The 27,655-nt window shown below is 46.6% G+C and overlaps 1 pseudogene; it reads left to right on the top strand.

Annotated features, from left to right (window-relative positions):
* Window positions 1–16,582: 16,582 nt before the first annotated feature.
* On the top strand, window positions 16,583–19,276 carry LOC142793403 (uncharacterized; annotated as a pseudogene).
* The last annotated feature ends 8,379 nt before the right edge of the window (window positions 19,277–27,655 follow it).

Below are 27,655 nucleotides of genomic sequence, written 5' to 3'. Positions count from 1 at the left end.
CAACTCGTGTTTCGATCCTGAGTTTGGTTTCAGCCGGTGGAATTGTAAAAAAGACGGTGACCGATGGATGTGAGCGGAGCTCTTATAGCCTTTCATTGCGCAGCTTACTGCGAACAAACAAAACACTGTTATCGTAACGAACCGGTACGCGTCCGATTTATCCTCTTCAACACCTGCTACACCATCGTAGCACTTGCGCCAATTTGTCCGGCGTGAAATATAAAAAATACGATGGGCGCGTCTGTTACGTTACTTAATATCCCGTGGCATCATGCAGCAACTAGTCACCAGACTCGAATCGCTTAACACGTAGCAAGTAGTCACGCAACTAAACAAATCTAGCATTGACTTAGCTTAGCTATGCTAGGGTATATACGTAGCGTGGAGTGAAGGGGCACGGCTAAACTCAACGCTCCACGCATGGTACAAATTACTGGCGCCAAGTCTTCTATGTGACGCAGCCTTTCGCACATATACCCGAGCGAATCGTTTACGAAGCCCGTCTCGAAGGTCCCAGTCACACTGGCGCTTTCGCAAAGTTTACCCGTAAGCGCCTCCTCGCGGTGCCACTTTGCAAGACGTTCCTCTGTATGGCCTGGGTGCACGTTAAAGAACCCCAGGTGGTCGAAATTTCCGGAGCCCTCCACTACGGCGTCTCTCATAATCATATAGTGGTTTTGGGACGTTAAGCCCCACATATCAATCAATCTCTATGGCCTGGTGTCTCCTAAGCACGTTTAGCTTTTTTCTGTTCGTTCTTCTTACGCTCAGCCGCTATTGCGTCGCTGAGCAGCAATTTGACTTTCATTCTCTATGGCTATATATACTGGTGAACCCCACGCCATATGTATGTAGCGCTGCGGCAGACACGACCAAAGAGATCAGCGTGGCTCGAGGAGCATGAGCCACTGGGTATACGATCAAAATGCGTCTGCCACTGCTATGACGTCACTCCTCTGAAGTACGCACACCGATGAGGCGCGCATGCGCAATACAGCTCTTGTACGCGCACGCGAAGCCACTTTGGTTCGTGTAGTGTAGCTAACACTACGAAATCGCGTAGCACACGTAGCAACTAGTCGCATGACTAAAAATCACATAACCTCTAGTCGCGTGACTAAAGATCACGTAAGATTCCTTCGCGTGACTAACAACATGCGACATTATGTACTAGCGAGTCACATGGCATGTTCCCGCCATACACCACAGCAGCTAACATGTTCCCACTGAAAACCAGAACAGCTTGTCACCTGACTAAAATCGGGACATCATGTAACAGGTAGTGAGGCGACATATTTAGCCAATTAAGTCTAGCCATAGTAATACTAGCAAAGACTTGGCATCTGAAGCCAAAGCTTGAAATTACTAACAAGACACTGCCAGGTATTCAACACTTTATTTGTCGGGACTAAGGGAGTTACTCAATTTACCTTCCTACAGAATAATGAATTCCCAAAACAAACAATTTTCAACGTAGTAGATCGTCTTGTTATGTGAATGAAAGTTTTTCTCGTGTCATTTAAAGGTAACCTCACAAGTGCTCTTGTATACCATGAAGATGCGACCAGTGGCCGGTAAACGAACCGACGTCCTCCAGTCCAACCACAGCATATATATATATATTGTGATGACCGAGGCAGAGAACAAGAGACAACATCCGATCCTGGGCCAGCTGTTCTTATTCTGACTTCGTTCTTCTCTACCTTCCCTTAGCTGCCCACGCGCCGAAGCGCCAGCTTCTTTCTTGATCATGACAATATATATATATATATATATATATATATATATATATATATATATATATATATATATATATATATCTTTGTGCATGGAAATGCAGGTTCATTCACCGGGGTGCACCAGAACATTGGCGAAGACCAGCTTGACGGAACGTCTCCAGATGTCGGGAAATTCGTCGACAACATTGTGAGCAAGTGGTACGACGGCTCCGCGAGCTTCAAGCCGGCAGATTTGGAGAGCTACACTGCAACTACGGACGATGCCGGAGAAAATTTCGCCCAGGTATGCGCAGGTTCCTATAATAAAGAGAACTAACAGGTAGTAGCTTCAGAGAAAGTACAAGGTGTCATGTTGGAAGTAATTGTGGCTACTCTTTCATCGAAAGCTAGAAGAGGGGCCTTTCAGAGCTTTTGTTGAATACTTTTTGTGCAACTCTACAAGTACACGTACCCACTGCGACATAAACCGTCATAAAATTTGTGTAGTAGGGAGGTATTCACCATGTTATTATTTGTCATTCTTCAGAGAAGCATTGTACCCGCTACATACTTGCAAGAAATTTTGTGCAATTTTATTTATACTCTGGTTGAGGAAGAGCAGAATAATTCCTGAAGCTATTGTAATGGGTTGGAGAATTCTATGACGCATTGTGTGACGTCTGTCTGTTGCTTTGCTCTTATAAAATGCTTTATTACTCATTTTAACGCGATTTCTTTCCCGAAATTAGGCCTTCCTAAAGGAAGTTTGCAAGGAAGTTTCGAGAACCGGCGTTGCTCTTTTGTAAAATGGACCAACTCGTCCAACAAGTCATTCTGCTGTGAAAAATTTAGCGTTAAAAAAGGTTTGACAATACCGGAACTACTATCATAGTTATGACGGAACAATATGAGACACTTACAAACGCAAACCATTTATTTATTTATTTATTTGTTCACACACGATGTTGTTAGAGACCAGGAGAAAAAGGCTGATACAATCAATCAGCTTGGAGGTGTCCTGGCCACCCTACATGTGCTAAAGCGTAAAAGGTGGTAACGAATAAAGACAAAAAGAAAAAAAAGAAAGACAGGAAAATGAAATGAGCACATATTGTACTGTACATAGATATTCTTCACGAAAAAAAACGTAACGTGCTTTTATATACATAATAAAGAAAACATAATAAAAACAACTTTTTCCTTTAGAAAGAGTGAAATACGAGAAAGAAAAAGACGGCTTTATTTATGAGGCATATTCATGATAATGGCCTTGTGGCGAAATTTCTCCGTAGCTCTTTAAGTGAGTTTTCCCGAATGTGAAAAAAAAAGCTGCTCTTTACTGGTGCTATTTATTAAAGCTAGGAGCGTGAACCGACGCATTTGTTGATCATAATTTGATATGTCATTCTTCAGGTTATACTAGGCAGCGACAGCGACGTAGACATTATAGACATTGGGACCTAGCTTTCTCATCGACTCTTTATGTCACTTTTTACATCCCTCAGATGATATTATATGAGGCATTGATTAATCACTGACGGACATTGTCGCCCAAGCCAACACGAAACCTGTCACGCTAAAACTTGCATCCCGAAAATCATTACCAGCTAAAGCGGTGGCGTCTGCGAATAAGAAAACACCCGCATGGCTCATTTGGAGAGTGATCTCAAGGAAATACACGGGACAAGAGAAATGAAAACGAGCGCTGTCTTCCAACTAAACATCCTTGTGAAGAGCAAACAATTGATGAAAAACGACAGCGTGCAATAAAAATCACAGTACGTGATAAAAACACCCTCTTCCGAAACACAGAGGGACCATAAGCAAGCCTTTTGAAACCAACGAAATAGGAACAGCCTTTGGCACGCTGTCGTGTTTTATAAATGGCTTGTTCTTTACCATCAAGTTTAGAAGTCCGGGCTCGTCTTCATTGATATCGATTCCCCACGTCTTCTCTTGCACTATAGTCAGGCTCGAAATAGAATACCAAATATGCCATACCCGCAGTTGACGGCATGGCTAAAGCGCATAAATGTCCGTACACACCCACGCATACGTACACGCCCAAACCTGATAGTAAGTGCTAGGCTCACTTGCGCGTGTGTCCCTTTTCTCGTTCTTCTTTTTCGGCAGTCATTCTAAGTGCGTGCGTCCTTTCGATTTGTATCGTCGCAGCTTGTCTGGGCTGATACCGAATCGGTTGGTTGCGGCTTCAAGCATTACAAGTCGAAAGCCAATCCAACGAACCCACCGATGGCAATATTAGCGTGCAATTACTACCCTGGGTGAGTATACTAAAGTGTTCATTTATGAGAGAACATGAACCAGCTGTTTTTATACGGTTCCTCTTCTTGAGTCTCCTAGCTATAGGGTCATGAATGATGAAATAAGAGTGCGTAGTTAGTGACCACTACCGCAAGCGGGAACGCTTGCCTTTCCAAAATATACAAGAAAACATTGAATGCCGACACAATGGACACTGCTAGTAATGTCTCTCAGTAACGTCTGTTACCTAATTGCGATCTCTTTTATGCCATCGTGAAGTACAGCATATAAGCAGACTTTCAAGTATCATTCAGCAGGTCATGTTGCGACGTATGTCAAAGATTAAATTAACTCTATTTTGTTGTAACTAATTGCTGAAACAGACGATTAATCCAAGAAAAGCCCATTTTCGTTTGTGGGATCTGAATGAACCCACAACCTTCACATTTCGAGGGTGTGAGTTCGAATCTCATCGACGGAAAAGTATTTTTTTTCTCAATTCAAGCGAGGTTTTAGGCTCAAGAAACAATAGCATTCCCTATGCTTTTCTTTGCTTAATCGTCTGTCGGTTTCATTTGTTATGCGTGGTACAGAAAACGAGCCCCTCATACAATTATTTTATTACTTTAGTTCTCAAATTTTCCTCTGCGTTTCAGCAACCTCTGCTTCGTCTTTCTGTTGATACACACATATGCTTCATGCTTGCTCGTTTCTAGTGGTTCAATTTACGCGTCTCTACGTGCAAATATCACGTACGAAGAAACTTAAATAAATTAAAGAAGTGATTATGCGAGACCGAACATGATACGGCTTGCGATCATATGCGGAATGCGACAGCAGTTAATCGAGAAACGCTGTCGCTTCCGACATCCAGTAATCCTAAACATATTCAAATATATCCGTTAAATATCCCATCTTGCCCCTTGACATCAAGGCTTTACATTTCGCGTTACATTGAATTAGACGATGAGTGTACGAATATGAAGAAGTGTGTTTTGCTCGCAAATGCGTGCCGCAATAAAAAAATGCCCATAGCCTTATCAGCAATTATTGCTGCGTGCAATGCGAAAGCACGTTGAAAAATTAACGCTGTAAATATTGTGATGAGTGCATACAGACAACACAGCAACTGACCCTAAGCAAATTGGGCCTCATTTTATACACGTGAGAGTCACATGTGTCGCACGGGTTGCACCCTAAAAAAAACGACTATTTTTTTGTCTATTTGAAAGTCGCATGTGTTGCACTACCTTTAAAGACACGGTGAATGTTTTAAAAGGGAGTTTGGGACCCACGACATTAAAAAAGAGTCAATGTGCCTCTCTAAAGAGAGAGCTACATGTGTGACCCTCACATGCATAAAATGAGTCACATGACACCTTTTTCTTTAAATTGTCGCACGCCGTGTTCATGTGGTGATGCTCTTGTTTCTCACGCAAAACTTATGGTTATACTACGTTCACGATATTTAAGGCCTCTAGCTATACTTCAGAATATATTTACAGAATTACAAAAAAGCCCCCTTAAGATTTGCTAAAACTACCAATGAAGGACACGAATGTGTTTTATACGTGATAGATCGTGACAGCAATAACACCATATGCTCATTAGTTACGTCACCATAAAAGGAACCCTGTAACACATTTTTGGGTTAAAATTGAATATCCTCACTATTAGCGCAGGACGCAAGAATCACATGCCGCAGAAGTATGAAGAATTCGCTGATTACGAGTGAAGTTGTGTAAACACAACTTCACTCGTAAACACAACTTCACTCGTAAGACGGCTGCCTGGGCCAGTTGGTGATTTTGAATCGACACAACAGCGTTCTTTCTTGTCCATGTCTCGTGCTTCCGTAGTTACGCCTTAACTGCTTGTTTTCATGCGCTGTGCAAATACGTATATACGGAGTTGTGGTTATTTGCAACCCCACCTAAAGAAACTTTGTTAGGGCCTGGAAGCTCCTCGCGTGACGTGTCACCAGTGGGCCAACCCTTGACTCTCGTGCGCTCGATAGTGAATGACCCTTTATCGACTGAAATTATTGTTACTTTATCAATAAACGTTTTTATGCTAAAAAAACTATGCATCCTTCAAAGCATAAACAGGCGTACAAACTTCTATTTGCTTTTGTACTTTCTTTTATTCCAAGCACTCACGCGCTCAATTATTGGTAAATGTCTCGAGTTTCCTTTCGCTGAACTTGACTTCTTCCTTTTGTTCCTTGTCGTTCTTTACGAATTGTTTAGCAAATAACACTGCTGTCCCACAGTGAGTATTCGATTACTAGTCCGCTATCATGTCCATAGCCACAGTAATCAAACTTCGTGCATCTGCCAGCAAGTCCAGCGTTAACTCCGCGGCCATCTGACACTGCCCATTGATATCTAAAACCAAGGCTTTGTTTCACAAAACAAAAGTTGTGTGTAAGTATACATACACAGCTGAAATCGCCATGTAAACAAGGCATTCCCTACCTCTTTTCTTTACGGGGATGTAGAGGCCGAACTGCCATGGAAACACGTATTGCCCTAGTTGTCAATACAGTCCGCTGTAGGTTTGCTCCTTAAATGTCCTCCCAATTTTGCTCATTGTCAGCTGGGTTTCCAGCTGACGTGCAGCCTGTGGTAGAACAGCGTGGTATAGCGAAGGTTAGCTTGTCATCACTTTCGTACACCTGCCTCCTGAATAGGTCGTGTGACACCAGAACTCTGCCATGCGCTTGTGCCACTCAAATTGGTCTTTAAGATGTGTAATAAAGGCAGCGAGTACATCTCGTGCTTATCAAGAAAGTACCTGAGAATATCCCCAGTATGTTGTCTGAAGAAAATCATGAGCGTTTTTTTTTTCCTGCCCTGACTCCTGCCTTTCCAGAAAGTTGTAGTGGAAAGCAACAGACAGAGAAATAGCCGTAGTTTTCATAACAGAGTTGTAGTATCTACAAAAATGGGGCACAGAGGACATCTCTAGTCGCACTTCACATTCCGTTCACTTCCTGTCACACCCGCGCACGAATTACAAAAGCAGCTCACATCACAAAGCGGAAGCATCGACCAACGGTACCAAAGAAGGTGCGGAATGAGGTTTTCTCATGCAGCTTACAACCGCGAAACTATCATAGGAGCTCCGGCAGCACATGAGGAATTCGATACACTTCTAGCGCCCAAGCCCCAGTAAAACTAGAGTGACAAAACTGCAATGCGAACGCGCTACCGGACGCCGGTGTAGGTGAGGAACCGCCACCAAGCACAGCGTACCACTAGGAAACTCTATGCAGCTTACGACGCAACCAGCGTTGCCACCTTGTAGTGGCCGTGTGGGTGCAGGCGTCCCCAGAATGAAAGCGGCGCACTGAAATATTCTGGCCCACTAGCGATAACGTTCTATGACATATGCGGTAGAGCTTCCAGGCCTTGACAGCGTATTTTAGGTGGCGTAAGTATCTTGATCCTTGTCGCATGCTTCAAGAGCATTCTCTCTCCTTTCGTGCAAGCGAGTGCGCTGAAAGCCACGCGGGAAGGGGGGTAACAAGGGTGTAAGGAGATGGCTCAGCGCACGTCATCAACTTCATCACTTTCTTTTTTTTTTTCCTTCGAACGCCTGGTTTACTTTCAGCGCGATCGCGATCGCGCAAGCGCTAGGCATGTAGCTGGAGCCTCTCGCGGTGGCCACAGTAAGTACGCAGCAAGTTGGTCAAATGCCTTAGACAAAATATGGACCATTTCAAAAACGGCTTCTGGGGCGCCACCATAGTCGTCTGGCGTGACTTCCCAAAAATGCGCTCCCGTGCGCAGCCCATCATAGCAGGGCCACTCGAAACACAACCCGTATGAGCCATACGTAGAAACAAGAAAGATCACAGCATATTCACCGAGTGAATGATGATGAGTGGAGCGAAGCATCCGTCCATGCGTGCGGCTGTGCATCCTTGCGTGCCTCTGTCAGTACATCCGTGTGTGCGTTCGTCCACCCGTGCGTCCATTCGTGCCTTCGTCCATCCGTCCTTCCATTTGTTCGTGCTTCCGTCCATGCTTCCATCCTTCCGTCCGTTTGTTTGTTTGTCTGTTCGTATGTCTGTCTGGCGACGAGCACGAGCCGCTGCGGCCTTCCGCGCCCGCCGCTCCGCTTTGTCCACGCCCCACCAACTATCCGACACTTTCGGGGACGATCCAGGCGACAGATAGAAGCACTCGTTCCCCGCGCACCCAGGCACAGCCTGTGCAGCAGCCAATTCGAGAGTAGCGGCACAGCGCCATCTAGAATATCTTCACTCAACTGCAGTTTGCATGTACTTCTATGAGACAGGGCCATCTATAATACTGTTCGGGAGATGCTGCCGGTTACGCCAGGCGTGAGACAAGCTTGGATTAAGAGGAGCTTCACTCCTAAAACATAAAAGTAATTCAAATTGACACCCACGTTCTCTGCTCGCGCCTCGTAAAACAGGTTAGTGAAACATTTGAGTGGCACACTTTTTCTCCTGTTTTCACGCACGCACGTAAATACTGCACTGAATTGATGTTGATGCCATTCCTTGACAGGCTGAAGGCAGCAGCTCCAGTATACAAAAAAGGTGACCCGTGTGCCGACTGCGGCACAGGTTACAAATGTGATTCTACGAAATTATGCGTAAGTCACCGTCATTTTACCGCTTGCATTCCTATAAAATTTCACTAGACTAGAATGAATACCTAAGTAATCTATTTTCTATGATTCCTATGGCGTTTTCTACTTTTCCCTTTCTACAACACATGAAAAATTGTGGCCACATTTTATAATGGGTTCATTCACTACAGTCAAATCATCAAAGAGTCAGAATAAACCTTTGGAGGCAGCAGTAAAGAAGGTGACAAAGTATGTATATTGACTTGAAAACCTAAACAATCATTGTATACAGGACAAGGGCCGCAAAACGAGCTTTTAACCCGCTTAAAATATCCTAATTACATAAAATGCGCGATAAGGAGAAAAGAAAGAAAAAAGGCACACACACAACTGCAAACTAGAAACTGAAAGTTTATTGAAAAAATACAAATGTAAGTAGCAAAAAAGTGACGTAAAAGGTTAGAGGTTGGCAGTTAGAGAATCTCTGCAATGTGACCGAAGGCCTCACGACACATGTGTCGCCATACTAGTGGATATAAAAAGCCTCAGCAACTTCTGTCGTTGTGCTATCTGTGTGCTGGGACACCACCTTTGTTTCGCAAAATAATGGGTGACACCTGTGAACTCTGTAATGTAGGCACAGGTTTGACGAAGGGTGGGCCTTTAGCGGTGCCCTGTGATCCATTAGTCGGTTATTCAAACACCTCCCGGTGGGCCCAATACAGCACATGCCACATGAGTAAGCCATGAGATACACCGCACCCTTTCCACATTTGACTAGTGTTTCCCTCACACTCGCGCCACTTTTTTTCTTTGCCTCCAGTTTTCTTATCCACTGCTGAGCAGACTCGGCCCAACTTATCCCTGAACGAAAAAAAGCACGTTAACACCAAATCTGTTTTCCACCTTTTTTATATGGTGAGAGAATGTATAAATATATGGAATGTACGTAAAGGGCGAGCCCATCTTGATGTCCACCGTGTCACTACCGCCATGTTTAGGTTTCTTTAATCTTTCACTAAGAAGACCCAGCTTTCCGTCTAGAAAGTTTGACAACCTAAACCTAGTGAGCTGGCCTTCAAAAGCCTCCGAGATTTGATTCGGGCAAGACTTGCGCAAACCAGATTCCCGACATGAGCTGGCGACACCATTCCTGACTGAGTTAGTGGAACGAAAATTAAAAAAAAAATATTGGTATAGCCGACCTAGGCGAATACCGCCAGCACGTGTGCTCCTGCCCTATCCCAACTTTGAAATCCAGAAACTGAATGTAGTCATTTTTCGAGACCTCAAAGGTAAATTGAAAACATCGTCCCTTCACAATTGCGTGAGTTCCAGAGTCAATGTGCTGAAAATGTTTGGTGAGAAAGGTCATCCTCCGTGGAAGCGCCGTGGGGCGGAAGAAAGAGGGGACCACGTCCACCTCTTTAAACACGCACTCTCCGCGCGATTGAGACGGCCGGAGAGACGCGCTGCGCACCAGCCATCTCAGAGGCCATGGGGTACCACTGCTTATCTGTCGTATGTTTCGCAAGGCTACAGTTTCTTTTCTCTTAGTTCGTTATTCTATGGGGGTGTCGCGCGTCGTGATTAGTGCTGCCACAGCTGCGGTGCCACCACCAGTGCCTCCTCCTCCGAATACGTGGCATTGGTCGCGGACCTTGGTTGCTCTGAGTTCAAGTGAAAATGAGCATCTTCAGTGGTGGTCACGCATGGCTCCGTGCTCGATGAATATTCGTGGAGCTGCGGACATGGAGAGCGTGAGCCTGTTAATGGTGAGTGTACTGCTTTCGTAGCTAGTAATTACACAGCGCTAGATGGGAGTCTGCAGCAGCTCTACCAAAGTAGGCTGCCAGCCATTTCCAACAATAGCCTGCGTTCACGGGACTGTTGCAGATGCCCAAATAAAAATATCACTTTACGAGTCAGCACCACTATTCGCGTTGTTATGAAGGTGATTTTCATCACTCATACAATGAGTAATGCGACTGATCGCCAATTGTCTCTGTACTGTTGAACGTAATTGATATCGTTTGAAGATGCACTCTTGGCTACGTCGTAATAACATTTCAATCAATACTCGGGTGTGCAGCATGCTTTGGCGAGTAGAATCAACGTTAACAAAGAAAAAGTCCGTGTACAGAGATGCACTGTATAAAGTGGCTCTTGCAGATACAAAGATGGTAGTTTGAGGTGTTGATACCGTGCTATTTGGCCAGCACATACGCGGTAGTCTTTTAAATTGTTTAGGACCAGCCTCGCCAGTAACGAGGAGAGTTCTAGACTTTCGACGGCGCACGCTGTTGTGGCCGCCGCCGTGCGCTGTTTTCCCTCGTTTCTGTTCGCTGTTACCGTGCTTTGCTTATATCTGCGATGACATTCGGCGTTATAACAGAATCGAGTGAGTATACGTTGATTGATTTTTATGTGGGGTTTAACGTCGCAAAGCCACCATGTGAGAGCCGCCGTAGTGGAGGACTCCGGAAATTTCGACCACCTGAGGTTCTTTAACGTGCACCCAAATCTGAGCACACGGGTCTATACAGAATTTTCGCCTTCATCGAAAATGGAGCGGCCGCAGCCGGGGTTCAATCCCGCGACCTGCGGGTCAGCAGCCGAGTACCTTAACCACTAGACCACCGCGACGGGGCAATAGTTAAGACACGTGGTGGTGGGTGCTATATGTGTGGTAGCTCTAGCATAAGCTATCGCTGACGTCAACGTAGACGGCGTCCGTGCGCGTTGGTGTCGTTCGAGCCTTAACGCTCACATGTGTTCAACCGAGTACTTAAGGATAGTTTACTTTTGTGAATCCCGCGGCCAATAACCACTCACAGCGTGCCCCTTACTGCCAGAGAATGGGCTTGGTTGTCAAAATATGCCAGGGCTTCTTCCGAAAGCAAATTTTGAAGCAATTTATAAAAAAATCATTTCCTGTGTGCTAACCAGTGCCTACTGCAGGCCCGTAGTCAAGACATTTTTCGGTGCGTGTGTGTTTGGCGGAGAGGGCACTTCATGAATGTTAAGGAATAACCATATTTTAAATATTTATCAATTGCAAAATATTTTGCTTCATCCGAATGTATGCCGGTTTGCATTTATTGTTTTGTTGTGAGCCTGCTTTGTGTCTGTGTCAATCATTTGTTATGCAGGTTTTGTCAACTCTATACGATTCTGTTTCTTATATTGATATTACGTTCTTTTTTTTTCAGGTTCCTTTTCTCGTGGCTGCTCACGCTGAATAGGAACGACAAAATAGCAAGCCACAAGCTTGATCCCTCCAGCCGTCATGACTTTTTTATTTATTCAGAATCGCAAGGAACAAATATGGAAACACAATGCTCATATTTGCAGTTTATTATGCGCGACTTCGCACTATGTACATTGCACACATTTTGGTTGGCTACACTCACAGAAGAATGTCAAAGATAATATTCATTCACATTGGAGTTAACAGACCATCTTATCGCGCTTTTTGTATTGTTTTGCTGGAAATCGTTGTTGTGACGAGTTTTATTAGGATAACGCTTAATTTGAACTACTATTTTTTTGCAGTTGCTGGACACAGCAGTAAGTATAAGGGCAGTTTGCATAAAAGTAAGACTTCACTATTTCCAGCAGTAGTCGCGTGAAGTGAAGCATGGGTCAACTTAGTAGCTTTAAAGAGCTGTAAAGTGGCGGGAACACCACCGCCAAGAGCAATAAATGGTAGATTGTGATCAATCGCAAAAGAATGCTTTCGCTCTTTCTGAGATGGGCAGGGGACCCACCAAGAGCGTCACCCTGTCTCTCTAAAAGAGCCATATGCGTGGCAAGTACCCGAAAAGAGTCAGATTTATGCTCTCTTTTTCTTAGAGTGAAGGAAAACTTGGAGGTTGAATATGGCAAATGTGTTCTGCGGCCCCGGCATGAATCTCGAATTTCGAAAGAAATTTCGACATTTGGGAATATTACTGAGAAACCCCGTTGGCATTATTTGTAACTTCATACTACAGACAGAACTGATTCGCTTTATTAATGGCCTGCGAGATATGGTGCGCGGACAGGGCGCGCGATAATCTTGGAGGCGATGCCTTAGTCGGTGTCAGCGCAGGTAACCCGGCGCATGAATATCTTTGAAACGAGGCTTTAGTTGGTTCTAGTTTGCCATAAGCGAAAAATAAAATCGAGAAGCGCGGCTGACGTAGGCTAGATTTCCTTCAATCTAAACGCAACTTATGCGCTCCCACATAGCAAAAGACAAAAACACAAAATCGAACCGCTCGAATGCTTTATATTTTAAACAAAGGGCGAATTTATCTTTTGGTAAAAGTATTTTCTAGCGAGTAAGCGAAACAAGCATACGAAAAAAAATTTATTCTTCTGTAGGTCTGCAGGTCAACTTCTATAAATCGCGTGTTAAATCTGGCATTATAGTCATCCTTGGGCAGGTCTTAACGTATTTACAATATTTACCTTGATAGAGCTCCACTACCACGGAACCTTAAAGAATGCGTACAGCACGAGCAGCTCATCGATTTTCTTGGTAATCGAGCGCTTGCTGACGACTCGGCGTGGTTATCAGCCGGATTTTTTTTTCAGATGCTTTCGCAACTTTAGGCACAATATCGCGAATAATTCCAGAATTTTTTTGTAGTTCATAACACTTGAAACTTTGCAGGTTTGTCTTGCACTTGTTTTTAGCGTTGTTAGCACCATTTGAGCCCTACATTTACCACTGCGTAGTCGTGCGACATGGGACAGTGGGCGGACATGTGGGGCCGTTGCAGATAGGGTTTTTCCATGTGCTACCCGCGCAGCCGCAACGCACGTGCCGGGACCCCTGCCACACCCAATCGCAGAGTGAATGATCTTCATCGATTCGCTCGCCTGTCCCCCGCTTGGGTGCGGCACGTGTGCTGTGGTTGTGCGGGTAGCGTGTGGAAAGGCGTATAGCGCGCAGTGATGTCCCGTACTGCGTCCGAGAATTCTCATTCGGAGACATGAAAATTTCCCATTTCGGGGATTTTCCTCTGCAAACGTTGATGAATTTCCGGCATACTTCTCTGCACAACAGTACTAGTTTCCACCCAATCCACGCACACACATACTATAATTACACCTGTCTGACGTATTCGCGACTTTTGAAATCATGACTAGCCCTTCCACTGCCGCACAACAAAAGCATGACTTTATAATTCATATACTGTTTGTACACTGCACATTGTGAGCTTCAAGTGTAACGGTAATAATGAACTACAAATCGTTCCACGTAAATATCGGAAACGAATCTCAAGGGTTATGCTTATGAGGTGCATGCGTATTAAGACGATCGAGACCAGGGACTGCTTCGAACGAATACGGTTTATTAGAAGAAGCGAAGAAGCACGCGCTCACTCCAGGCAGCAGTCTTCTTTTTTCTGCAGCCTTTTAGTTAGTCGCTGTAGTCTTTTTATCACATTTTCCTTGTTGCTTTCTAAGTTTACGTCCTGTTTCCATGGCAAGCTGACTTGATAGCGACCGTTTTGTTGTACAATCTAGCGCTCGAATTCTTCGACCACTTCATTTCCGTGGTTCCGACGCCGGGAATCGAACCCGGGCCTTCTGGGTGAAAGCCAGATATCCTTGCCACTAGACATGGGTCTAGTGGCCATCCTGGTCACGGCACCATTATTAAGATGATCGAGAACAAGGACTGCTTCGAACGAATACGGTTTATTAGAAGAAGCGAAGTAGCACGCGCTCGCTCCAGGCAGCAGTCTTCTTTCTTCTTCTTCCGGCCTTTGATGATGATATTTTATAATGCGCATGAATCGATTACAGCAAATGAAGGTGCACTGTCACCGCTAATTATCGGTTGTCATAGGAAAATTTAATTATGTCTTGAAATTCCCTGCAACATCACGAAGACTCTTTTTTTTCTTTGGCTGAATATGATAGGCTTAAATTTTCCAAAAAATGGAAAATTCTCTGCACAGAACATCACTTATAACGCGTCGCTTTTTCTCCTTCCGCTCGCGTGTGGCCGGTGTCCCCGCACGTGCGGTGAGGCTGTGTGGATAGCTCGCGTACATGCTCTTACGAGCTAAAATTCTTGCCTCGCGTTACTAACAAGGCCAAATTTCTACAGCTCGTGAATTTCCCTCACCACGAACCGTGCAGGTGAAGGGTGGCGACGACCCGACCGGCAAGTCCAAAGCGGAACCGGGATCTTCCGCGGTGGCCATTATTGGCATCAACTGCGCCGTGCTGGCAGTCGGTGGGGTCATTGCCGGGCTCGTGGTGATGCGCAGGTCGCGCGCCTCACGTGCTGCCACTGCAGAACCCGCCCCCGAACCCGCCGCCGCACACGCTTCTGCCGGCGAGGATGGGGCGGCCGCCGGATCACATGAGGCCGCAGCCGGGGACACCGCCGAGCCCAAGGGCGCCGAAGCGGGAAAGACCGCTGAGGCTCCCGAATCTCCTGCTGCTGGAGCCAGCCACGAAGCACTCGCCCCAAAATGACGGCGACCTGCTTTGTGTGCTGCGCCGCACAACGCGCGGGTGGCGAGATCGCACGCCAACCGTAACGAAAGAAAAGAAAAGAAAATATGATGGTTTGCGTACTTGATGACTGTGGCGTCACTCGGGTCGGTCGGAATGTTTGCACTGGGGTGTATTTCTTATATTTCTAATACCGCCACCCGGACGTAGCGTGGTATCTGCAGTTTCCAAGCTGACATTCAAAGGGTTACATGCAGCTAGCGATGTTCCCGCATGGCGTATACGCTCAAGATTGGGCTAACGTAATCGTTACGAAAGGGTGAAAGATAATGTGTGCTTGATTCGGGAAGATGCGAGAGAGTTCAATGCACTCTCTTGCCGTTTGCAATCGAACCGATAACGTATGTACTAAGCGTAGCGGTACAAAGAATCTTGAATCCCTTCAGGCCCGGCTCCGTACACATCCTCGGCGTAAGAACATACGTGATACATTTATGTATCGATGAGGTGTTTGTTTGCACAAATTGTTGTGGTATTTCCGTATTTCGTGGGATGCTTAGAACTTTATGATTGGGAAAGCACAATCCTGGTTGTATAAAACAAAGCCCTGAGCCCATGCAGCAACGTGCAGACATAATTGCAATGAAAAGGTTCAAATGTTAAAGCAGCGCAACAGTCCATAACCTCGCTTGTCAAAGCCTGCTCCCGACTCCATTTCAAGCTGCTTTGTCTAGCCGCTTCCACCTGTACGCGACTGCCTCAAATCTTCTAAGTTTTGTTTTATTTCTTTCTTTTTTGCGTGTGTTGTGCCGTGCGAGTGTCCGTTGGTCACTCGAGGGGGCCGTCCTCCTTGTTTACGGGCAGCAGCGATCGGCGAGTCTTCCAGACCTGTGGGCGCCGGGTCAGCACAAAGGCGGCGGCCCGCTTTAATGCCCCTTGCCAGTTCGGGTGCAAGAAGAGAGAAACATGTCCCTTTGTGCATCCGTGGCCTGTGGGACGTTCGACTCTGTTTCCCCGAATGGCTAAGCGACGAACCTCTACCACTGACTTCGTGGAACAATTTGTGCACGTGCGTGTATGTGTGTGTGTGGTGCGTGCGCGTTTGTGTCAGCGTGCGCGTATGTGTACTCGGATCTGTGGTCGACAGAGGAGAGCGAGAAAGCGCGGGAAGAGCCAGAGACGCAGCGAGAACGGCGAGCGAACAAGAGTCTGCGAATAGCGAGCGACTTGAGCGGTTGTGCGTTGTGCGATGTGCGGAATTGAATGGTTGCGCGAGGAATAATTGTAACCTAGTTTTTTTTTAATTAAATACAGCCTTCTTTTGTTTACATTTTCTTAACAGTGCGTGAGTCGTGTGTTGTGTCTTCTATCAATTTTCACCTTTTTACGGCCATACCGGCGACACCCTAAATTTTACCAAAAGCGGGATAGAGGACGCTAACATTAATCAGAAGTGGGATTTGACCGATTTAAAAAAAAAAACGTTTGGAAAATCTTAGCGAGGAGTGCGATTGCGTCAGTGCGAGAACAAAGCAATGGTGGACTTCCAGTGAGCGGGCACTTCCAGAGAGCTAACATCAGCCATGCTGGACGGATCATCGCCGGGGGAGAGTGGTCACCGTGATGACGACGACTGTGCAGGGCTCACCAAACGGGAACTTTTCGACGCTTTGCGCGAGAAAGACCGCTTGTTGGCGGACCTGCTGCGGCGGCTGCCTCAGCCGGAGTCGTCGGGGGCTCCACACCAGGCGGCCATCAACACGTTTCAGGTGATGCCCGATTTGAGCAGGAATATTCCAGACTTTTCCGGTGATGGTTGCGCGTCAGCAGCCCGGGAATGGATAGAAAGTTTGCGCCAGACGGCTACGCTTCACCGGTGGCCAACGCCATTCCTGCTCGAAACTGCCAAGTGTCACCTGGTCGGCGCCGCAAAAGATTGGTACCGTTCGAGAGCTGCCGAAATTTCATCGTGGGACGATTTCGAGCGGATGTTCGGGCGGACTTTCTACAGTCAGACACGGGCGGCGGAGCGATGGAGGCGTATGCAAGAGCGAATGCAGCAGCGAAATGAGAACACGGCTGCGTACTTCCACGAGAAGGTGCGCCTTTGCAGAGAGGCGCATTTAGATTTCTGTGATACGAGGGAGCAGGTGCTGATCGGTCTCCGATCGCGGGAGTTATGCACGATACTTCTTGGAAGGTCGCACGAAGACGCGGATGACCTGTTGCATGACATTCAGGAATTTGAGAGGATCGACCGCGAGCGACGAGAACGCTTCGGGACAGCGGCTGAGCGAAGAGCGACGAGCGATGCACCTCGTATACAACCTGCACCCAAGGCACCGCTGCAGGGTGCGTCCGGGTACGACGGGCGGGACCAGCGGCCAGCTGTCACAAATCAGTACGGTGAGCGAAAATGTTATAATTGTTCCAAATTCGGACACATTTCGCGGGATTGCCCAGAGGAAAAACGAATTGAAAAATGTCTAAAATGTGGGAAGACTGGGCACACCCAAAAACACTGCCAAGCAAACGGCCCCAGAAATGAGACCAACGCTGTCTCTGGAGAGAAAATTGACCCTGGCGTGCTTTTGAAGCACGTTAAATGGAATGGCAGTGAGGCTTTGATTGGCATGATAGACACAGGCAGTTCCGGTTGCTTACTGCGCGAATCAGCGGCGGTGCGGTGCGGAGCGGAAGTGCTTGAAGATGCTACAGCTCTGTATGGTTTCGGCAGCCAGGGCGTTCCAGCTGCTCGTGCGATTGGCAGGTGCCGGGCCGACTTTCTGATAGATGGCGTCGTTGGCAAGAACATACAGATACTTGTTGTACCCGACGAGGCCCTGTCGGTCGATTTGCTTGTCGGTCGCACGTTTACCGAGTTGCCATATGTGACCTACGCTAAGCTGGGCGACAGCTTGCAATTCTGGCATAGAGACGAGTGCCCATTCTCCCATCTCGAACCCTTCGTTTCATGTCCGAAATTACGTTTGAAAACTGCTGAAGAGACCCCACTGCAGGCCAATGTTATAAATTGGGTGAGACTGTCATCGCAGTCTAACGTCACTGGTGCAGTGCTATTCAACAACTGTGGGTGCGAAATTCTTGTTGACATGGAGGACGGAGAGGTAACTGTGCCGGTGTTTACGAGCGGAAATGATGACGTGGTTCTGCGTAAAGGACAAAGACTTGGCCACGCGACAGAGGTGGACATCCCGGGTTGCGAGATGAAGGAAATAAATGAGTGCAGAGAGGAGTGCAGCGCGGCGAAGCCAGAGCAAATTCTGGTTACGGAGGCGCGACGGCCGATTGGGTGCGAGGGAATTAAAATGCACCCCTCCGTAACAGAGGAGCAGCGTCGTGAGCTCGCGTGCCTCCTAAATGAGTACCGGGATTGTTTCGCCGCCAATCTCAGCGAACTTGGCTGCACACCTGCCCTTTCGATGGACATACAGGAGATACCTGGTAGCGCACCCGTGGCTGTTCGGCCCTACCGCACGAATGCAGCAAAGCGAGAGGCTATACGTGATATCGTCGGAGAGCGGAAAAGAGAGGGAATCGGAACTGAGACACATTCCGAGTATACGAGCCCAGTAATTACTACATCGATGGTCGATACAGAGCAGCGAGATTGGGACGAAAAGCTCAGTGAGGCAGAGTGCAGCTTGAACAACGCTGTAAACAAGACGAGCGGGAAGACTCCCTTCGAGATGTTACACGGTTATCGACCGGAATTTCACAGCGTGGCACTGAAGCGCTTGGTTGAATCTAAAGCGTCAGAGTGGGAGGAGCCCGGCGGGCTGCGCGAACGTGTACGGCAGCGCCTCGTGAGCGAGCAGAAGAAGATGAAGGTCGCTTACGACAAACGCCACTTCCCGGCTAAAATGTACAGTGTCGGTGACGTGGTCTTCATGACGAGGGCTCCAGAACAGACGGAAAAGCCTGCCAAAGCCCAGCCAAAATATAGGGGCCCCCTTGTAATCACGGCAGTGTTGCCAGCTGACACGTATCGAGTTGCCGACCTTGACGAAACAAGGGCGAGCCGCTTCGCGACCACTGCGCACGTGTCGCAGTTGAAGTGCTGGACAACGACCAATCCGCATTCACACCTTGATGACGACGGAGAGTCTGCGGAGGAGTCGGACGCCCCCGAATGTGAGGTGCAGCGACTGAGACGTTCGGCCCGTAGCTGCGCCAAGGCCCATCCCTATGCGAGTGCGCCATAGTTGCGTTGGCGTCTGTTGAGAACTTCAGTGCGTGCCGGGATTTACCGAGTGAGCTGTGCGTACTGAAACAGTTGTTTTTTTTCTTGTCTTCTTTGACGAAGGAAACAATTCTGTTTGTGTATTGGCGTGTGGGTTTGTTTATAATTTTTTTCCATTAACGAGGACGTTAATGACTGTCAGGACGACCGAGTGTACGCGACTGCCTCAAATCTTCTAAGTTTTGTTTTATTTCTTTCTTTTTTGCGTGTGTTGTGCCGTGCGAGTGTCCGTTGGTCACTCGAGGGGGCCGTCCTCCTTGTTTACGGGCAGCAGCGATCGGCGAGTCTTCCAGACCTGTGGGCGCCGGGTCAGCACAAAGGCGGCGGCCCGCTTTAATGCACCTTGCCAGTTCGGGTGCAAGAAGAGAGAAACATGTCCCTTTGTGCATCCGTGGCCTGTGGGACGCTCGACTCTGTTTCCCCGAATGGCTAAGCGACGAACCTCTACCACTGACTTCGTGGAACAATTTGTGCACGTGCGTGTATGTGTGTGTGTGGTGCGTGCGCGTTTGTGTCAGCGTGCGCGTATGTGTACTCGGATCTGTGGTCGACAGAGGAGAGCGAGAAAGCGCGGGAAGAGCCAGAGACGCAGCGAGAACGGCGAGCGAACAAGAGTCTGCGAATAGCGAGCGACTTGAGCGGTTGTGCGTTGTGCGATGTGCGGAATTGAATGGTTGCGCGAGGAATAATTGTAACCTAGTTTTTTTTAACTAAATACAGCCTTCTTTTGTTTACATTTTCTTAACAGTGCGTGAGTCGTGTGTTGTGTCTTCTATCAATTTTCACCTTTTTACGGCCATACCGGCGACACCCTAAATTTTACCAAAAGCGGGATAGAGGACGCTAACACACCGTGGCATTTCTTTCGAACTGCTGCACTAGAACCTGAGTTGTCGTCGGTCGCAGTAACTTCAGCAACACAGCAAAGCGTTCACCATGAAGTTCAGCGCATAAGGAGCAAGTTCCGCAGCAACTGGGAAGGTTGGACTACTCGTTCTTCACTATACTGAGAAGGGTCTCAGCAACCCCGTAATTTTTGGAAGCACTTTTCACGGTCAAGTTTACTTATTTTGTGCGGCTCCCCAGAATAGAACGGTTGTCGTATCTGGCGAAGCTTTAAAATGTTATTGAATTGTTCTGCCCCCGTATTTGGACACATCTGTACATGGCACCATCTCGTGGTGGTAGCGATGGCGTCCTACTGTAATTGAACAAACATCACCCAAACAAGGTGGACCACATTGTAGCTCTCTGGGTAACCGTGTGGTTGATAGTGCGACACTGTAACATGTTTTTCAAGTACGTCCCTGTTGTAGAGAACCGGGAGTCGGTATTAGATAACTAGCTTTTTTGTGAGATTTTCCGGCCTATTTCCCATTCAGTTATGGTGAGCCACCGCTGTTACTGACGAGAGAAAGTGGTATGGGTACATGTCCCCAAATCCGTGTCATAACTTATGCCTAGAAAGATACATTCACTTCATAATCTGCTTTTAGTTTATTTTAAACATAATTTTATACCGCATCTTAAAAGCACTTACACCACAATATTTGTTTTCTTTAAAACAGTGCAGATTATACGTCGAATGTAGAACGAACACGCAAGTTGGTCAAAAGCACTAACTCTGCCAGGTAACAGACAACAAGATAAACTGCAGCTTTATTGTGTGAACCAGACCACGAAATGAGCTATACGTTGTGGGCCACACCTATGTAGACTCTTGCTGTGAAACTTGTGAGCAGACTGGGGGGTCTGTAACGCCCTCTTTTGACGACAGTTTCTCTCACGAATGGCAAGGTTCATTTGCCGCGACGTAAAGGCACTGTGTGTATCAATGAAGTGATGTTCAGACAAAGGGTTCCTGAGTCCATTGATTGGAGATTAAAAAAAAAAAAGATGTGCAGAAGTGTATGGCAAGAAAGTTCAAAGCGTGAAACCCACCTTTAGCGAGTATGACCTGAGCGGAGTGGAACTTATGAATAATGTGATTGCTAGGTTAAGCAGTAAAAGGAAGGCGTCTATAGTATTGCAGGAGCACGCCGCGATGGCTTGGATTGGTCACTTGATCCGAAGTCCATTTCACTGCGATCTGCCTGGGAGACTTACGGGTTTCGATCAGTCCTCCCTGACTGGGCGGGGCCACAAATCAATCGAAAAACAGTGTTAACATCACCACATGATAATAATAATAATAATAATAATAATAATAATAATAATAATAAGATTTCGTATTAATAAATAATAGTGTTCAGAAATCATTTCCTAGCCCTGCTCCATCGACTGATCAAAGTAACTTTCGCCGCAGAACCACTGTGTTGTGCAAAAAAGCGCCTTAACATTGGTCTGGTCTATTGGTTGAAAAAAAAACAGGTGAACTGGGCAAGTTGGTGAGGTTATATGGTAAAGCAGCTAACACAAAGAAGGAAGAAACTCAAGATTCAGCGCTATGTGTGTGATCTTCCCTTCACCTTGTGTTGAAAAAAGTGCTCTGTCACATTCTTTACTTCTGCTTGACACGGGACACCGCACATCAGACACCTTAATCACGTGCGTGTGCACGCGCCACCACTACTGTCAACGACTGCTAGAATTGCATCTTGTTAACCTAAGTGCGCTATTCGCACTACATTAGTGTGCTGCGGTGAAAGCGCACTAGTACAAATTTTTGTTGTCAGCGGTTAGCTAGTAGTCTTCGAGGGCTTGCACAGAAGATTACGTTCTCTCTACTGTATACACCAAGCATCTAGACCAACCGGACCTATCGACAGCACCACTTGTGCTTTTTGATACATCTTTATAGTCCAACTGGACTCCAGCGCACTACTACATCGTTAATGGTTCGGAATGGCATTCACGGAACATCATTCACTGGAATGGTCAATAATACTCTTTGCGATGCCCGTCTTCGCGAGGAGGCGTTACACTACGTGCATTTGTCCAGTGCATAATGTTCAGAGACAGCCACTGGCTGCCATTCAAGTGCACCTTGACGATATGCAAATGTCTGTCGAATCTATTCTTGCATGCCGTCGACAGAAGACATCCCAGCCGAAGGTGATTTTTGGGGAAGAAATACATAGACAAGCGGCTGTGACACTCATGTCGGGTGGCACGCCAGAGTGATAGTTTGACTGCATGCGTGTTTGTGCACGGCCTCTAAATGAAAAAGCACATGATCCAGGGCCCGTGGTTTGTGCGCGTCTTTTGCTCTCCCTCTTCTCAATATCCCCCATTCCTTCCCCACGTGTAGAGTAGCTAACCAGTTATCCTCGATTGGTTAACCTCCCTATCTTTCCTTCTTAGCTATTTCTGTGTCTCTTGCTGGAGAGCAAGCATTTATTCGTAGGCTTTGTGCATATTTACTTTAAGAAAATGTTAAGCATACTTGACAGAGAAAGGGGTTGTGAGACCACAAGGAGCGCTGTTTTTTGGCGCCTAAATGTCTGCCACAGCCACCACCACCAGGCGTCCGTAAACTCCATGGCACAAAATAAAAATAGAAATTAGAAAAAAATATTCAGGTATTTTTTGAACCACAACCCTCTCCGTGGCAACCTAGTATTTCACCGTAGATCCTCGCCGATGCTCAACACTACTTCGCAAAAAGACCTTATACAGGTTTATGTCGAGAAGGCACCCACTTAATATATAATATAGCGTGGTAGAGTATGTAACAACCAAGCGTCTCACTACGCGAATTGTGTTAGTGGACTCTACACAACGCGAATGGCGTAACAAGTGGGTGGTTCAATATTCCCAACCCATTACAAAGGATTCAGCCACAATTCTTCATTTTCATCAGTCACCACATTAACAAAGTTCACATAATGTTTTGCCAATGTGTAGCGGGTACCTCGACTCTCCGCAGAATGAAGAATAATGACTGAGTGGTTACCTTGGAAGCGTACTTGTATTAGTATAGGCATGGCAGGGCTTACAATTTGTTCCAGAAATGCTGATCTAGCTTTTTCTGTGACTGAGCTGCGCTTTCCGCTCAGGCCTGGCGTTTGTTTCATTACCGTGGCAAAGAAAAGCTGACTTGCATTTGCATTTATCGTTTTTCAGGGGCACAGCAAAGTCACTAACAGCTCAAAATAATGGCCAGTGAGGCTTATAGACATCAAAAATTATACTTGCCCTCATAAATGTACTGCCTGGGTGTGCGTCTGTAAGTAATGAACGAGGTGTGTTGTGGCACGGGATAGTGAATAGCCGCTTCCAAATATTAGTATGCTTTTTTGTATGACGGAAAGTACTGCAGCGAAAGTGACTGAAGAATCACTTATATGCGATAGATGTAGGCCACAAAATTTCAGAACCTCTGTCCTACATTTTTTTATCGCGGTAGTGTTGGGGATTCTTTTCTGAAAATTTACGAACATCACCTGCACAAGTGCGTTCCCTACAGTCATGCACGATGATGTTGTGGGGCCTAGCTCCTTCGCCAAGACTATGTTCGCATTTTTTCGGTCCTCGCCACCTTGCCCACGCTCGTCCACATTATTTCAGTCCTCGCCCACGAGGACATGACTTGTGTAAACCTAGCGGGCACATGTAAACACACTACAACAATGGTAGCACACGTCGGCACGTGAAGGAAAAAAGAGCATGACGCCAACGCATCCTGTTGTCAAACGCAATGAATGGACTATGGAGGCATATTAGGGCCTCCAACATGCGCGCATGCAATCTCGGAGGCTACGACGCCTTACTGAAGGGTTCATCAGACCACTTGGTAAGAAAGGTATTTCTCATACACCGAGATTTCGGTTAAGTGGTGGCGCGGCACGCACGCCCGCGCCAGTATTTGGTAGGAGCGCTTTCCGCGTCATCGCGGACAGCATCTATTCTTTAAGCGACTGTTGGGGCGAACTCGTTGGTACGGATTCATTAGAAAACACAGCGCTTAAGGAACATGAAACACGTGAGGCAAGAACGGGGACGTGGGCTGGCAGTGCATGTGCTCGTTCTTGTCTCATGTGTTTCGCGTTTCATATGCTAAAGCCACTTTTCGTCCCAGCGCGGCAGCGTACCTTCGTATCAAATGTCGCAGGGTGCAAATCGGTTCTCGAGAACTATAATCTAACACACTGCTTATCAATTGGTCTTGGCCAAAACAAAATAAAAATTCGTCGCATCCCGCTAGTCACATCAGCCGTGATATCGTATCGCAGAGGTGTCACTGTGTAGTGTAGTCAGCCTTCCTAGACAATTGTTTCCTCTAGAAGCTTTCCGCAAGTTGTGCAGGGTCTTTCACTGGAGAGAATCAGAACCAGGTTTTCGCCACCGTCCCCACACAGCCAAACAAGGTCACTGCACCTAAGGGTACGACATTTCTGGAGAAATGGTTCGACGCCAATTTAAAGTTCAAACCTCAGAATTTGGACAACTACATGGTTTGTTGTTGTTGTTATGTGGGGTTTAACGTTACAAAACCACCATATGATTATGACAGATGTCGTAGTGGAGGGCTCCGGAAATTTCGACCACCTGGGATTCTTTAACGTGCACCCAAATCTGAGCACGCGGGCCTACGGCATTTCCGCCTCCATCAGAAATGCAGCTGCCGCAGCCGGGATTCGATCCTGTGACCTGTGGGTCATCAGCCGAGTATCTTAGCCACTAGACCACCGCGGCGGGACAACTACATGGTACAAACAGATGCAAATGGGGAGAGACTCACACAGGTATAGGCAATTTATATGGGCGCATGGGTGCCGCTCCCATGGGCTCGTCAATGAATGTTCTATAATTTTTGTAGAGTGAAAAGTTAGGATAGTTGTAATATTTGCATGGCTAATGCAATTCAAAAGGAGATGTAGAATAAAAAAACACAAGAAGAGAGAAAGTGGCCATGAGGGTGGTCAACAGTCAAACAGATCATCCTTGAGAACAATAACAACGAATGTGTTTATTCATGACGTGTCGACCTCAGTCTGGAAAAGCTCATGGCTAGAGGCAGACGGATTAACGTGCCTCTGTTGGTGGAATAAAGTTTGACTGTAACCGTGGCATATGAAAGAAATATAATTTTTGTTGCGCAAGTGTGACTGAGATTTTGTACGCAGGGCACTGATACGGAACCACGGAGGCGTGTTCGAAAACAGCGTGAAACTAATATTCTATGGTGGTTTTACCAACTTATCTGGGCAGAAACTCGCTCCATTGGTTGTTGCTGCTACAAGCAGTTGAAGCTCGCATAAAGTCAAACGAGGATCCAAATAAAATCCTTGTGCGCGATACTCTTGATCAGTACAACCTTGTTTATTTTCGAAGAAAAAAAAAGAATCCAGTGATTTAACGCTTAGGTTAAAAACATTCATGCTGAATATTTTTCAGAGAACCTCTCTGTCGGAAGGAACGTCCCGACGGTGGGATTTAACGCTGGACCTCCCCTGATAAATGCTATAAGGAACGTCACGGGGGAGAAAAGCGCGTTCACACGCCAGACGCAATTTACGCAGTGATGATGGTCGTCTACATTCAATGTAAAATGTTGGAAAAAAAAGCTGAGAGCTTTTCATCGGTCTCATTGATCAGCGCACTCCGTCGCCAAGGTGAACCCATGACTAAGAACTCCCGTTCTTTACCCCCAGCCACGCCCAGCTCTTCAAGAAAATTTTTCACTACCTCAGAGACACTGGACTGGACAACCCGTTGTAGAAGTCGTCCATCTCGTTCTCAACCATGGGTGCAGCACCAAAATTAAACGTAGGTTGGATTACCTGTTATCAGCTCGTTATTTGTCAGATAATTTACAGGAGGGGGGAGGGAGAGTACAGTCAAACTTTTGAAGATGTTGTAATTATGCGCCTTGACGACGGCGTGTCCCTCTTTTTTGTTATTATTATTTATACTTATCTATACTGTAAATCTTAACCGACCTTTACAGGAGTGGGTCGAAAAAAATACAGATTGGCTACTACATATATACACATTTACCGAATAACATATATATAATGCCAAAAGGTAATAAAAATTAACACAAAAAAACTGCATAGCCTACTAGATAGGACTACATGTTGCAAAAAAAAGAAGAAAAAATAAACACAGCAAGGACTAACAGGGACTAGCACTCTTGTAGAAACATTCCCTTTAGCGGCAGTGCTTCTTGATTTCTCACCTCTTCAAGCCACCATCTTTCCTAAACAAAATAAAACAGCATTTAGCAAAACTTTAGCAAACCTTCTGCCCCACCCTTGATGTCAGACATGCAATGACAGAACAAGACAAGCAGATAAACAAGTTGCAAGTTCAGCGCCGTGTGTATCTCCTTTCTTTCCTGTGTCCAGCGTTTAAGCGTCGTTTTATTTTCATGGGGCAACAACATATCGTACAGGCACTCCAAATTGGTGACCGCAGGATGACGCCAGTGTATTATGTTCGAAATTACGAAACCTTACTTGCACGAATGAACCAGGCAATGAACCAGGTAGCAGCAGCAGTTGCATTCACAAGCACGCATCTAAGCGAACTTCCTTGGTTTCACAGATAGCCGCGGCGACTACCTGGGTTCTCATCCGTGCATCGTACACGTGCCTGCGCGAAAAGGACCACTCATCTGGCCTTGGCGCAGATTGCGCTGAAGCCGCCCCCAAGCTGCTTCTACGCGGCCCGTTCCTCTGTCATAAAAGCCGTCCCAGCGGAAGCATCACTGTTGTAGCAGCAGCAGTTGCATTCACAAGCACGCATCTAAGCGAACTTCCTTGGTTTCACAGATAGCCGCGGCGACTACCTGGGTTCTCATCCGTGCATCGTACACGTGCCTGCGCGAAAAGGACCACTCATCTGGCCTTGGCGCAGATTGCGCTGAAGCCGCCCCCAAGCTGCTTCTACGCGGCCCGTTCCTCTGTCATAAAAGCCGTCCCAGCGGAAGCATCACTGTTGTAGCAGCAGCAGTTGCATTCACAAGCACGCATCTAAGCGAACTTCCTTGGTTTCACAGGTTGGTTGCTTCATTTTTGACACTTCCTTAGAATTTCTTAGTCTAGCAACTGCTGCTGCTACTGTTGGTGTTACGGCTTGTATACTCACTTTGTACTCACGTGTTTAGCCATTTTACACGATGCCGACGAATGCCGAACTCTGCAAGCGCTTAGACGAGCTAGAAGATTTATTCAAACTTAGATTGAACGAATTGGTTGACCGGCTTGTTGTTAATATACAAACCAAGCTTCAGGACGCAGGCTTAGACGTCGGTGAATTGAGAGCTGAAGTTGGTCGTATGGATGACAGTTTAAAACTCTTGAACGACGTGGTCGAGTCGACACGCTCCCAGCAGCTCGAGCTGACTGCCGCAAATCGCGCTCTAAAAGCAGAAAATGAGGCCCTTCAAAGTAAA

The sequence above is a fragment of the Rhipicephalus microplus genome, chromosome 2, assembly GCF_043290135.1.
Source record: "Rhipicephalus microplus isolate Deutch F79 chromosome 2, USDA_Rmic, whole genome shotgun sequence".
Lineage (NCBI taxonomy): Eukaryota > Metazoa > Arthropoda > Arachnida > Ixodida > Ixodidae > Rhipicephalus > Rhipicephalus microplus.
The sequence above is the reverse complement of the archived record's forward strand: the minus strand, read 5'-3'. Positions and strand labels throughout refer to the sequence as shown.